Raw genomic sequence first — 14836 nt, forward strand, 5'->3', positions numbered from 1 at the left:
TCTGCTGTATTTACAGGGTATGCACAATATGTGCTGGCAATTTAATAGAAATATTTGCAAGTCTGTTTTATCTATGGCGACCATCTGAGAGGCAATTGCAATTATAACATATATGGAAGAATGTGTGTGTGTTGAAAAAATGCTGAAACATTTAAATAAAGTTTACATGCTTCAGTAGCTGCGGCTTCTTTTTGTTGCTTTTCCCTCTTTCACTTTAGTTCTTAGTTTGTTTGCCACTCAATTTGCGGCACGTTTATGATGTTGCATGCAGCACATGTTAGGTACACATTTACATTTATACTTTTCTCTGCAGACATTCAAAATGTTTGTACAAAACTTTTTGCATTAAAATGTTTGACAACAAAACGCTTTGACAAAAATTGTGCAAAATCATTTCAGCGAACACGAGTCTAAACTAAAATATTCAAATGAATACATGAATGAATAGCAAAGCAAACTTTTCTCCACAACATTTACAACAATTTAATGAACAGCTGACAAACAATTTTAGTTCTATGACAAATCAAATTCCATTAAATTTGTTTTTTAGAAAGCGAAAAACTATATTTTTTGGCTGCTTCAGCTGGTCGTTATGATTGTGTTTTGTTTGGGTGTTGTGTCGTTTTTGTCGGCTCTTATATAAGAGTTTCATGTGTTCCATTCAATTACCTAATAACTGCTCTTTTGGGTGTGAACGTCACGAACACGCTGCTGCTGCTGTTGCTGTGGCTGCATGTAGATTGCATTTGGGGGGCCAGAAACTCGTATCTTTCCGATCGGGCAACATTCACGCCATGCAAAGCGAACAACGAGAAACGGCAACAAAACGCATAAAAGTCGCCATTCAACAAGAGCCAAACAACAACTGGACACTCCATAACAAAAAGGCGCACAGTTTTCGATGTTTTGGTCTTGCTTTTCAGCTGGTTTCGTTTTTGTGGCCAACGCTCTTGTTGGTCGATTAAACAAATAAGCATCGCTGGCAATTGGCAGCTCGACGCGCAGATACCAACCTCAAAAACAACAAATAGAACATTCTCTTCGGACAGCAGAAACATTTGCACACAGCTCACATAAAAACTTGTTGGTACTATGTGACTTTTCAAAGTCGGAAATTGGTAGCTTTAACTATAAATGCAATTAGTTGTTAGCTATGGCATTAAGTATATTATTTTAAATAGCCATATTCTTATACTTCTGAGTTATCCTGAAATTTAAATTATATTTTTAATATTGACTCCAATACTGGAAATCTAATTCGTTTGACTTAATATGTTTATCGTTCGAGCGTTCTTTTACAGTTTGCTTTCATTGATGACTTAATTTATCACATGTTAAGGGTTTTTCTTATTTAACTATTTTAGTTCATGTTGAGAAATATTCCATGTTCTTCTATTGAATCGATTGCGATTAATTTGAACACTTACATATATTATTTATATAAAATTTTTCTAAAAGTTAGACTCTTTTTTTTGATCTGATATTTGTCTAATATCTTTAATATTTGTTCTACTATTTAGAGAAGTTTCATTTGAGCAATCATCAGCTGTAAGTTGAGCTGCTTTTAATGATTTAATATTGCGTTTTAAATCTTGATTATATTACCGGAAATGCAATATGAGTTTATATATTTTTTCTACTATTTAGAAAAACTCTTTTAAAGATTGCTTTCGTCTTAAGTGTTAATAACATCAGTTATCAGTTGAGTTATCTTAAATGATTTGATATTAAATATTGTTTCTATAACTGGAAAACTAACTAATTTGTCTTATTACCTCCTCATTCTATTCAACTCTATAATTATTTACGAATTGTTGCTATTAAGAATTAATCCAATATTATAGCTGGCCATAGAATAAATCTATACTAAAGAGTTTTCTATCGCACACAATTTCAATACATTTAAAATTTATATCAATCATATAATATTTGCTATTCACCAAAATATTATACCCAACGTTTGGCAACAATGTTTTGGCTGGCTTTTGTATAACAATTGCTCCGTTCGCTGCACATTCAACACACAGTCTCCCATTCCCTGGGCACTGTCAGTAGTTGCAACTGTCCACGAGGCGAAGGCCTTCAAAAGTGCACATTATAAATTGGGCGCAGTTCACAAGGGGCGCATTTTTCTTCACTCAGCTGCAGTTGCTCTGGCTTTTGCTGTTGCTGTTGCTGTTGCTCTCTTTCAGTTGCAGTTGCAGTTTGCTGTTTGCTGTTGTAGCAAAACACAAATCGAAAACCAAAAGCCGACAAATGTTATAAATAGCATTGAGACTTGGATGCAGAGCAGCAGCAAAGCTGAGCTGAGTTTGAGCAGGAAAACTGGGCTCGGTTCGTGGCATGAATTGCAAAATTTTGTAACTGAAACGCGAAAACGGTAAAGTCCAAATAAAAGTTGACTGTCAAAAAGCGAGAGAGAGAGAGAGAAAGAGATAGAGAGAGACAAATAGCCCAAGAGAGGGAGAACGGAAGAGGTGGCGTGGGGAATAACAACTATTCCAATCAATTGAAGCCAGAGTCCAAGTCGAGGCTACTGAGGAGCAATCAACGTTTCGCCACAAAGGAGGCGACTCTGCAGCTCAGTCAACTGGTCCAACTGGTTGACACAGTTGGCCAAAGGCAAACAGTCGCGAGAGGAAAGAAAGAGAGAGGGGAAGCGCAAGAGAGAGAGAGAGAGAGACTAAAAGTAGTTTATAGACAACGACGATAGCGAGTTCTCTCCGTTTCTAGCAGCTCATAATGCAAAGGTGAGCATCAGCATGACAGAAAGAGTATAGAGAGGGAACGAAGAGGGGACTGAGTTAAAGAGAGAGGGGAGGGGTACTGACAGTGATGGGTAGCTAATGTGCAAAAAAGACAAAAGAAAAGTCACTGCCACGACGATGCAAATTGTCTTCAAAGCGAGCAGCAAACTAAGAAATGACAAACTGCAAAACGAAGAAACTAGAGATTGTCAGTGAACACTTCACCTTGCTAACGTTGTTGTTGTTGTTGTTGTTGTTGTTGTTGTCATTGTCACTTCATGTTGTTCCTGTTGTTGTTGTTCTTGACAACTGAGAGTGACCTGCGACATTTGAACTGTCGCTTTTCACTCTTTGGCATAGTTGCCTATTCATTTGAATCATCATCGTCAAAGCTGGCATTTGCCACCAAAGTTGAAAGACTAGACAACGCTTGCTGCTAAAAAACTTTTCCGTTTTTTGCAGCTGCCTTGTGGCATCATTTGCAATGCAATGCATTTTAAGTGACCGGTCATGGACACCACGCCCATTACGCCCATCGCCTAGTTTTCATCCACCTCCGCTATGCTCCTCCTTTTTGCAGCTTGTGTTTAATTTGTCCACCTTAATTATGTACATTTTCTTCCATGGGCTAATTGACAACTTGTTAATGCGACAAGCTCAAAAAACGTTAGTGGCAATAAGACGAAGCTCAAATACTCTACTAAACTTAAATTTCAGCAGATTGAGATTACAGATTTGAAGGAATAATAAATATTATATTATGTCTTCTTTCCTTAATTCAAGTTCATCATGAAATGATAACTTAAAAGACCAAAATTATGTTAAAATTCAATATATATGTTGGACGAAACTCAAATACTCTACCATAGGTAGATTAAAATCTTTTTAATAACTTTTTTAATTTCAGAAAATGTGAAGTCACATAATATGTTCGCTTTGACTTCCTTCGTCTTTAATTTAGGTTTTCATAAAAAAAAGAAAATCTTTTTGTTCGTTCTTCTTTCGGTTACCTATTTTAGAACTTAATTTTCTTACCCTCCCTCTCCCAGTTCCAAAAAATGAGTGGCAATTAGGCGAAACTCAAATACTCTACATATACATATATAGTCAAATTATCTCTAATTTAAGTTTGAGGAAATTGAGGTGACAGAATATGTTTTTGCTATAAATTTTAATCTTGCTTTTCCTTCCTCTTTTTAATTTCATTGTGATGAGAAAGGGAACTTAAAAAGCCAAAAACTTCGTACTCATGAGTTACCTACTTCAGAACTTCATTATCATACCCTCCCACAAAAGAAGAACGTTAATTTCATCAAAATTTTGCAGCTCCGAAAAATCTGTGCTAATTTTGGCCAACTTGTGATTTTCCATTTTCCATCGCTCTCTGTTTTAGTGTCCCACTTTAACATGGTCTGCTGCATTTTTAGTTTTCAGTTTGCTCATTTTTATTTTGACTGCTTCGTCAGCCAGCAGTTTTTCCAGCTGTGACGCGTCTAATTGGGCAGTAAAGTGTTTTGGCCACTAATAAATATAATAATAAATTTCGCTCGCTTTAAGCAGCAAGTTGCGAGTTGTGAGTTGCGAGTTGGAAGTGTATTAAGTTAAATTTTATTATCATTATTATTATTAATATTATTATATGGAATTATGTTGCAATTTGGCTCTCAACTTGGTAAATCCACTTGGACAACAGCACTTTGTGCCATAAATTGGCTGGGTTTTTGCAGTTTTTAACTGTTTTTCAACTCCATAAAGGACACTTGAAACGTTTTCCATTCGCAGTGGCAGCGAGGGTTGCTAAAGTGATGTATGCTTACTTTTTGAGGCAACCAAAATTGAGAAAACCAGCAAGAGATAATTGTAGAAATATTGCGAAAAATCAAGAGAAACGATGCTGACAACAAGAATTAGTTTCGGCTCTGAGTTTTCAGGCTTGTCGAATTTTGAAAAGATTTTTACTTCATGGTCAAATATTTTTGCTGAGCTGCACTTAATAATTCGTTAGCTCTTTGACAGTCTGAATTGATGAGGCATGTATAACAAGTTGCTTTATAGAGTATGCCATACTGAAGTTGATATCTATAATGCCACGCTTCGATTTGCACTAAGCCATCCATCATGTTGGCTATTGCATTTAATAGAAAAACAGTTTCAAGCATGGAGTCGAGTCGAGTTGAGTACAATCTGTATAAGGACTTGACTCTGTCAGAGTTATGGCTCATTGCGAATTGTGAATTGCAACTAAGAGAGAGAGAGAGAGTGCAGAAGAAAAAAACTCGTTTTGTCTGATTTTAGCTGGTTGGGTGCGCAGTTTATTGATCTACCCACGTATGAGTATCATGTTTATGCACGAGTTGAGTAATTGCAAAATAAATGCAATGCATGATGCACTCGCAATTCACAGATTCAGTTTATTCAGTTGTCGAGTGGAGTAAAGCGGAGGATGGGGAAGGGGAAGCGGAGCAACGGGGAGTCTTTTGCGGCTCTCTGAATGAGTTGGTTCTCAAAAGCATTCGCATGTGAATTGCGATGCACTTCAAATGCCAAAAGAGGCTGCAGCCAAATACCAGAGCAGCAGCAACAGCAGCAGCAGCAAACGTAGACTCGACTCCTGCCACCTGACCGTGCCACACACAGAGTCTCGTTTGGGTTGCCATTAATACAAATGCGTCACTTTTGCTTCCAGCGCTTTGACAGCTTCACATCAGGCAGAAGCTGAAGCAGAAGTAGAATCAAAAGCATAAACATAAGCATGAGCATAAGCATAAGCCAAGCAAGCAGAGGCAGCTCTTAAAGCCTCTCTGGTGATTATGTCTGAAGTGGCATGCGCCGCGGCATGTGGCAAATGAAAAGGCGCACAAAGAGTTCAACTTGAGGATATGAGGACAAAATGCTCAGTGCATTAATTAAATGCAATATACCCGGGATATTGTTGATGTTATTAATGCAGTCATAAAACTCTCACTGAACTTGAGAGTAATGCAATTTCCTGCTCAGTGTTTATTTTATGCAATGAAAATTACGAGCTCTTCTCCCTAGAAAATGCGTCGAATATGTTTCTAGCTTTCCATTTGCCATTTCGTGCTTGCATCTTACAGCAATTGCAACATTTGTGTTGGTGTTTGTGTTTGTATTTGCGTAAAATAACAGCACGCATCTTCTGGACTTTTGTTTTGCAGCAAAGCAGCTTATGGCTTTCATATTGTATGAATATGCTAAGCAGACTGAAATACTCGAAATGAATACGTCTACAAATTTGCATGAGCCTTCAATTTCTGCTTGATGGACTACGCAAAATTCGGTTAGCCTAATATTTGTATACCGCTCTCCAAAATTGAAATAGCTTAGAAAGTGAGCGGAGTAAGTGGAATGAGGAGTGTGGAAGGTGAAGGATTATGTGCATAGAAAATCTCTAAATCGAACATCATCATATTTTGCTTTCAATTTTCTAGCTGTTTGTTGGCAAAAGGCAGTTTCTGTTGGGGAGGGGGTGGATTGGTTTTAGTAGAAGGTGGCGCCATCTATCGACAACTGGCTGACAACTTTGCGAAGTGCAAGCAAATTGCAGAAACTGGGGAAAATTTTCATATTCATGGTTTTGCTCACTGCAAAGGCGAAATTCGCATACAAATTGTTTATTTCCACATGAAGCTCAAGGAAACCCTCAGAGAGAAAGAGAGAGAGAGAGAGAGAGGACGACAGGATGAGGTTGGGTGGGTGTAAGGGAGGATAACTGGGAGCTGGAGTTGGCGGTTGCAGCATCTGCATAAGCTGTGACGACTCAATTTACCCAAAAACCAGGCAGCCAAGTGTGGAGCCAGCGCCAAATTGAGACAATATTTGCACACACGTTACACATACGCCATGTTGCACATGTTGCAAGCCAGCTCCCAGCTTTCGCTCTATGTGTGGCGTCTATAAACGAACTTTTTGCATGTTATTGGATTACGAGGTGCAGCAGGGGGTGAGATACGAGACGGGGGGAGGAAGCGGGTTGGCAGCATGAAATGAAACCACGTAACAAAATGATTGCATTTGCCAACAACACAAAACGCGAATAAATTTCGGGCGTTGACATAGCCTGTCGACTTGCCATCTCACTCGCACTCGCTCTTTCTCTTTCTTGCTTTTAGTGTGGCGCTGTGTATGTGATTGTTTGCTGTGTGTATTTGCTCAATGATGACTCATTTGCTGCAACAGCGCGTAACGCTTTAATGAGTTTTTCGGGCAGCCTTTGGTGGCGACCCTGCCGCCTCTTTGGCCTACAGGATAAATGAAATTCATATTGATTTAAGACACATTTGCGCTCCTCCAGCTTGCCACATGCCGCGTGCCATATTGAGAGTCGTATTGACACTTTAATGCGACTCATTTACATTAATGGCAAACACACACAATTACAGTCACACACACACACACACTCACAGATGGAGAGCTGCTTTATATTCCATGGCATATCTATGGCTATGTGGCTTGCCTTTTGTCTTTGCTCCTTGTTGTTGTTGTCAGCGTCATTATTCGCGCCATTATTCCTTCTTGGAAAAGTTATCTCTCAGCGTGACTTAAAAGTTAAGCGTATTCATTATGTCCTTTGTGGCCGCTTTGCCACGTACAAACATCCTTTTGCTTGCTGGCTTGCTGCGCCTGTTGCCGCGCCTTTTGTTTTTATTTACTTTCGCAATTTGTTTCGACTCGCGAGTTGCGAATCGAGAAACGCGAGTGGAAACAGCCGCGACAAACAATAAAAATCCATTTGGCCTGCCTACGGCGAGGCGTGGTTAACTTACACTCCGTATACTCCTGTATTATACTGTATTCTGTATTCTTTATCCTTCATCCTTTATTTTTAACGTCTGTCGTCGACGTCGTCGTTGTCGCTGTTGCTGGCTCTTTGCACTTAATGCTGATTAAGTTGCTGTCAACGCGTTGCTTAATGCTGATTGCTTGAGCTCCGTGCTCTGGACTAGCTGAGGCATTCAGTTTGACAAATTTAAGCAGCACTTGCCACACCTCAAACGCTGTTGCAACGTTTCGCAATGCTCGTCGCATCGATTCGAGTTTGAAGTTGCAACTTCAACTCGCTGTCATAAACAGCTCGGCATTAGCTTGACAAACTTTCAACAACTGTCAATGCTGATTACCAGCAGCAAGAGCAGCAGCAACAGTGGCAGCTGTAACTATCCTCCACACACACCACACCACACCACACACATTCGCTCACACATTATACACGCACACACACTCTTGCCTTCAAGTGGCTGCCACTCGCATTAATAATGCCTGAAAGAGTTTGTTGCCTTTTGCCGGCGCACTAAAGTATGCACTCGAAAGCTGTAACTTATAACTGTCGCACACACACACACACACACTCGCACACACACACTTGCATAAAGTTGCCTAATGTGGTTGCTATCTTTACTGTTTTAGCAATTCATATGCCAGCTGTGCGCTTGTTTATGCTTGCAAGTTTTTCTGTATGCAATCAAGTAATACCTCATAACGAGCTGACAAGCAAAGCATATTACCTGCTACTGAATTTTAAAGCGTTTTTATTATTTGGTTGACAGAAATAAAAATAAATAAAAAGTTAAAGATGTCAGGTCGAAAAAAAGCTTAAAGTTTTAAAAAATATATTTCCTAGCGTTAAAACTTTATTAATTCAAATCCAAAATTCACAGCAAACAACGTACTTCGAAATTTATTAACTTATAGTATCAAAAATGATTGTCTGAACCAAATTACGACTTCTAAAGCAGTATTATTTTATTGAAAGAAGCAAAAATATATAAAAGAGTTAAAGCTATACCACACCAAAATCAATCAAATTTGACGATTTGATAGCCAACGAATTCGAAACAAATTCTTATAAAAAATATGTATAATTCAAATTACAATTTATTTTAGGATCTTCGTTAATTCAAATCAAAAACTCGATTCAAACAATATTACCTACTATAGTTCAGAATTTATAAACTTATTTGCACCAAAAGTGATCGTCTAGATCTAAGTGCAATTTCTGGAATAAATTACTACCATACATTCAATTGAGTAAAGAAATAAGTAAGCTTAACTCAGCTTTTACCTTCCATTCAGCTTTTCGTTTCAACCGAATAATTTCATTAAACTCATTTAATTTACTCCTCACTGTTTGTAGTGACAATATTTGAAAGAACAAGTTAAAAATCAAAGAGTATCTGTCGCACATCAGCAGCATCCTCTTTCTGCTGCTTGAAATGTGCTTATATTGTAGTTGATCTGGCAAAAGTTAATTTTCGAGGCAAGTCTTTGACATAGTAGTACCAAAAACAACTCCGCATGCTAGTCGTAAAAGTTGAAACCTTTTGTAGGTTTTTGTGTGCCTTTGACTTAGGACTACGACGACGACAGCAGTTGCCAAATATTACGAAAAAGTTGTGTAATTTGCGTTTGTTTAACCTGAGTTTTGGCTGACAAACATGTGTGCGGGTGTGTGTGTAGATAAACCAAGACAAACTGTGGCTGGAAAAAGAGGAAATAAATGAAATTGCTGCTAATTAGTGGCCATTAAATGTTGTTGGACTGCAGTCAATCATTCTCTCTCGGGAGACTCAATTAAATGATATGTGTACACTTGGTTTCTTACTAATTTCTTTTTTTGCTTTGTTTTGCAGCTTGCAACATGTGTGCTTTAAATAATAAACGCCAGTCTCTTAATTGCTGTAATTCTGCTAAAAGGTAAGCGAAACTTGTCATTCTTATGCAAGCAAACTAAGAACAACAACACAAGCAAACATTGCGCATACGCCCCGTTGCCGGACAAGACTTGTTGGCAGTTAGGATAACACACAATTCCAACTCTCTGATAATGGTTGCCATTGTTTTAGCTGTCATTGGAGCTGCTGCTGTTGTTCCACTTTTCGTTGATAGACACTCAACTGAGTTAGCTCTCTTTCTCTCTCTCTGGGAGTTCTTCTATTTCCAGCAGCAACAGCTTAAATCACATTTGTTGCTGTCGGTGCTGTCTGCAGTTGCTAATACCCTGTAATTAGTGGTGTGCGACAGCCAAAGGCTGCACTTATCTCTGCAGGGTAGCAAGCAGTTGTTTGTGCTCTCGCTTTCGGCTTGTTTGCTGGGCGTCATTAGCTAAACCGATGGCAGCTATTGCGATTGCTATGTATTCTCATTGCCATTGCCAGCCAGCAAAATAGCATTGCATGTGCCGAGAATGCTTTCGATTAATTGACAGCTCAACACGCCTCGACTTTGGCTTTCCTCTGTCTACATATATACCATGCTAACAAATATATACTATATACCATACTATATACTGACTGTATGCTTGGCTTTGCAGTCGATTTATTTAAATCACTTTTCAGTTTCGAACTAAATGCCGCACTTAAAGCCACAATATTTCATAGTGCTTCGTGCATAAATTTGCCATAAAACTGTGTTGAATGGTATTAAGAACGACGATGCATTAACATAAATGCGAGTAGACAAACTACATGCGTATAAATTTTCGATGCTTCGTCCGCCGTAAATAAATTCAATGGGATTTGCGCTTCACTGAGCTTCTACATCCCAAAAGATATTCCTACTAGCTGCCATACTCGTCGCTGGTTACAGTTACTTAGAGGAGTGCTTTTGTCAGGGCAACGCATGATGAGTGGCACGCACTTTGTGCCACAAGTTGCAGGCGCTGAGAAGGACGAGAGAGTGTCTGCATATATATTTCCGTCAGCCATTGTTTTCCTGATTAAGCGTTGGCATATGTTCTGAGTGCCTTTGCTGTCATGGAACTTAATTGCAGACAATGCCGCACAGCAGCAACAGCACCAACATAAAGCGTGGCGACTCCCACTGTCTGATGCTGTTGCTGCTACTGCTGCTGCTGGCAACATTTATCATTTGAGATTTAACAAAGCGCACGGCTGCATTTCCATTAACTTGAGGGCTCAGGCAAAAGTTAAACAGATATAGAAAGACACAGTTTCTGTTGCAGTTGCCATTGCAGATACAAAGATAAAAAAAGATACAAAGGACATAGAAATAGATGCGAATACAAAGCACTCATAGTTGACCTCATTTATTCAAGTACTCGTTCATTTCATTTACTTTTACGCAGTTTACTGGTCAGAAAAAGCAACAGAAGCAAAAACAGCAACAGAAGGCAGGGGACAGAGCAGCAGGAAACAAGAAGCGTGCTTACCTCGAGGCTTTTTGCTTTTTCATAGCACACTTTTCAGTGCTGCGTTTGTGTGACATTCTTCCAGTTGCGTTTGCAAGTCGCTTTAATTCAGGCATGGCAGCCTTGTAAAATGGAACGTATCGTCGGCAATTGAAAAGTTGCAAGTCTTTTAATTATGTTCTCATTGTGGCACATTAATTGCAACCGCTTATTGATTTTGTGTCACTGCGTTAAAACTTTCGGTATTTTATTCGCTCGCTCTCTTGATGTTTCTCCATCTCTTTTCCACTCTCTCTCTCTCGCTGTCTGTGTCGCTGGTTCGCCACTTTTCCCACGTAAAGGCACGCAATTAAATGAAAATGTCAGTCAGCTGACAGTGGCAAATAAATTCAACGATACGCGCCAATTGCCACAAGCCACTAATGAAGTGTTTTGTCGTTGTACCAACTTTATTTTAAAGCTATTTTCAAACCTCACTCTCTCTATCTCTCCTTGAACTGAGACATTTCTTCGTAAGTGCTGCCATCCTGATTTGCATTTAAATTTATATACATACACATACACACACACACATCTACACTCTGTGTGGATGTTCTCTTATAATATATGACTGCTTTGGGGCAACAACTTGCTGCTGTTGCGTCTTGTCTATTGCTTGGCACTTAAAGCCATAAATTTTGCATGCTGCTTGAAAATTATAGAATATACTTTTATAGATGCTCATGCGTCCACATAAATATCTACTTATTTTTCTTTAGTTTGCTTTTTTTGCTGCACATTTTAATCTCTGTAGTGCTTAAAACTGTAATCAAGACGATGCACTATATGCTAAGCTGATGCCAAAATTTATTGCAAACGTTTGAGCTTACATAAATGGCCTTGAGCCTTAAAGTCAGTTCAATGTTTAGCTACACGTAAAGTTGTTGTTTAATTGTGAGTTTGTAAATTTTATTTGCTCCATTTGCATTAGGCAAACATTAAAGTATCACATGCACTTTGCTTGTCTTTCTTTTATTTTATTTTACAACAAAGTATGTTCAAGTTTTAAAATCTCCGTTTTCTTTAATTTATGCTCAGATAAATTACAATATATCGATAACAAAAAGGTTATACTATAACCATGAATGTGGAGCATTGCTTTAATGTGCTTTTAGTGCAAAGAACTTACATAAATACTACATAAATTGTAAATCAAAGTAGGTTAAAGTTGTAGTATCCTCTGCATTTACAATTTATTCTCAGATTAACTATATCGATATTGCTTGAATGTGCTTTCGAAGCTAATCTTAGTACTTAATCTAGACTGCTCGCAAAAGTCAATCAAGTGATAGTTGACTTAATTCCTCGCTGGCAACTTTTGCAAGCTTTAAACTGAGCTTTTGCTCTTCTCCTTCGCTCAAATACAAATGAAGAGCCTTGTGCAACTGACATGTCTTTGATGTGCAATCGCAATCGCGCAATGAAAATGGATTCCCCCGTTTGCAGTTTAATAGCTTTCGGCTCTCGGTTGTTGGCTCTGTGTTTTGCAATATTGCTGCTTCATCGTTAGTGCGAGGATGAAGAACATCATGAGAACGAGAAGATCCTGTTACAAGTTTGCGTTTTTTGTCACGCCTCTGGCGCATTTTTAATTTGTACAGCATGTTGCAAGTCAACTTGGTTTGAGTTTGCGTTTGAGTTTGGTCTGGTAGCAATGCCAGTGCACAGACACTGACTGCAGTATCATATAATCGTATTCGTTGAATACTTTCGACTAGATTCTTCTATGCGAATTCTATGCAAACAAGCAGCTCGACTCGACAGAATTGTTGCCGTTTAAACTCAATTGCATTGCTGCGTGTGTGGCACGACGTGGGAGGCAGGCCACAAGCAGCAAGAGAGAAGGGAAGACTGAGGAAAAATGGACGCAAATAGCTCGAGACATGGTTGCTACTATTACTTTGCTCTCGTCTCAGCTCGGTTTAGCTTGGCTTGGCTTGTTTGGTTGGTTGGCTGCCTTTGCAGGGCTTTTCTTGTTGCATGTCCAACGAAAGTAGAGTAAAATTCTTCTCCGTTTCTCTGCACGTTCTCTTCGCCCAACAACCATTGTTGTTTGCTCGTGTACAGTTCATGTTTCGCAGCCTCTTCCGGCATGCTCTTGTCTGCTCCTTCATCTTTATCTTCGCCCTCTACGTGGGTTCCCATTGTGTGCTCTTGCTTTTGCTGTGGCTTTCGCTGTTGCTGCAGCTTCCGCTGCCTTGTCCCCGCTTCCTGTTGCCTTAATCAATTGTATTTATTTATTCAGCCTGCGCGTATACGTAATAATCCAGATTTAATACCGAATTAATTGTTATTTGAGCTCCGCTGTTGGCTCTGTCATTTCAGCCACAGCTCAAAATAACTTGCTGTCTGCGTCAAGTGTTTGCGAGGTCCCTCGACACACAGCACCTCCCACACACACACACACACCTTGGCATTTAATAGAGTGTGTGGCAGCGAGCACTCACTTTGCCACAGCTAAAAATCAGCTGGAGTGTGTGTGAGTGCCCCTAGAGTGAGCAACTGCTGCCGCATATTACGTATACGAAATGTTGGCGCTCAACTATTAAGTAAACGCAATGTGGTGGCACACAACTAATGCGCTTTTAATGCAGTTAAATGTCTGTCTGCAGTTTTCGTGTTTGCTATTATCATCGTCGTCGTCGTCATCATCATCATCATCATCGTTTTCATGGGGCTGCATGTAATATTATTTAGCAAGTAGTTATCCTTATTGTGTCTAGACCGGAATCGCATTTCCTGCACGCAAACCTGTCGAGTAAAACCGAATATTTTATTGCACAACATGTTTGTGTCATGTTCTGCTCGGAAGCGTAGAGGGGGCGTGGCACATAGCACGCGAAGCCATAATGTTTGCCGAAATTTATGGTAATTAAGTTTTATATGAGTCACGCCCCAGAAAAGTATGCTACAAATAAATATTTGACACCTTGTTGAGCCTCGCATTATTTATGATTATTATTATCATTAATATGGCTTCTGCTTCGCATTGTTGCTTTGGCACGCGATGGCATCCTTTGTTTAATTGATTTGCTTGCATCCTGAAAATTACCTTAAAGGGCCGAACAACAAAAGCAACAATTGAGGCGTCGCTCAAAGCTAATTAAAAAACAACAGCAAAGTCATCAAAGCAATTTGGCCAAGTGACAATAATGTCTCAGCCCACCATGTTGATCAATTTTCATTAGTGTGTCCGCCAATTTAACTACCCCTATCTCTACGCCCACTCTAAGGCAATTTTCATCAAAAAAATTCCAACTCCTGCCGAGAGAAGCTTTTGAGTTCAGATTACATAAAACAATGTTGAGGGCCAAGAACAACAACAAGAACTGAAAAAAATGATAGAAAAAGTTGTGTGCGCTCATTAGCTGCGCTAAGCGACAAAGCCAGCTGTCAGCCACGCCCACTTAGCGGGCTGTATTAAATTTATATCAAGCTTAACTTTGACTTTTCCGGCAATCTCCAGACTCTCTTTACCCAAATCTGTTTTGTTTGGTTTCCTTTCGCTCCGTTTCGTTTCGTTTCGTTTCCCTTTGCATCATTTCATTCTTTTTCTTCACTTTTTGCTGCTGCTGAAATGTTATCAGTTGCCTTGCTCAAACAACAGAAGGAGCAGCAGCTGAAAAAAAAGTTGCCAACAGCAGCGGGTGGTGCTTGGCCAAATTTGGGCGGTAGCGGTATTATATTTCAGGTAGCGTTAAGATGGCGCTACTTAAAAAAGTTTAGCGCCGCCAGGCGGTTGTCCCGTAAAATTCGCATGTTTATGTCAGTGAGGGAGAGTGGGAAACGAAACTGAAGCAACCCTTTCGCATGTCGAATAACCAAAGCAACAAACCACCCAAAGAAATTCCCACACCACACTCACACACACAGAGACAACCTC

General features: G+C 39.4%; 1 protein-coding gene across 3 annotated transcripts in view; it reads left to right on the plus strand.

The window, feature by feature from the left end:
• Window positions 1-14836, plus strand: part of LOC117568194 (protocadherin-like wing polarity protein stan) — a 63525-nt gene that overhangs the window by 29626 nt on the left and 19063 nt on the right. For all 3 annotated transcript variants that reach the window (XR_007954765.1, XM_052003968.1, XM_034248653.2), the window contains exon 4: window positions 9398-9461. The gene's annotated coding sequence lies outside the window, so the exon portion shown is untranslated. The remainder of the gene's footprint in view (window positions 1-9397; window positions 9462-14836) is intronic.

Source organism: Drosophila albomicans, chromosome 3, assembly GCF_009650485.2.
Source record: "Drosophila albomicans strain 15112-1751.03 chromosome 3, ASM965048v2, whole genome shotgun sequence".
Classification (NCBI taxonomy): domain Eukaryota; kingdom Metazoa; phylum Arthropoda; class Insecta; order Diptera; family Drosophilidae; genus Drosophila; species Drosophila albomicans.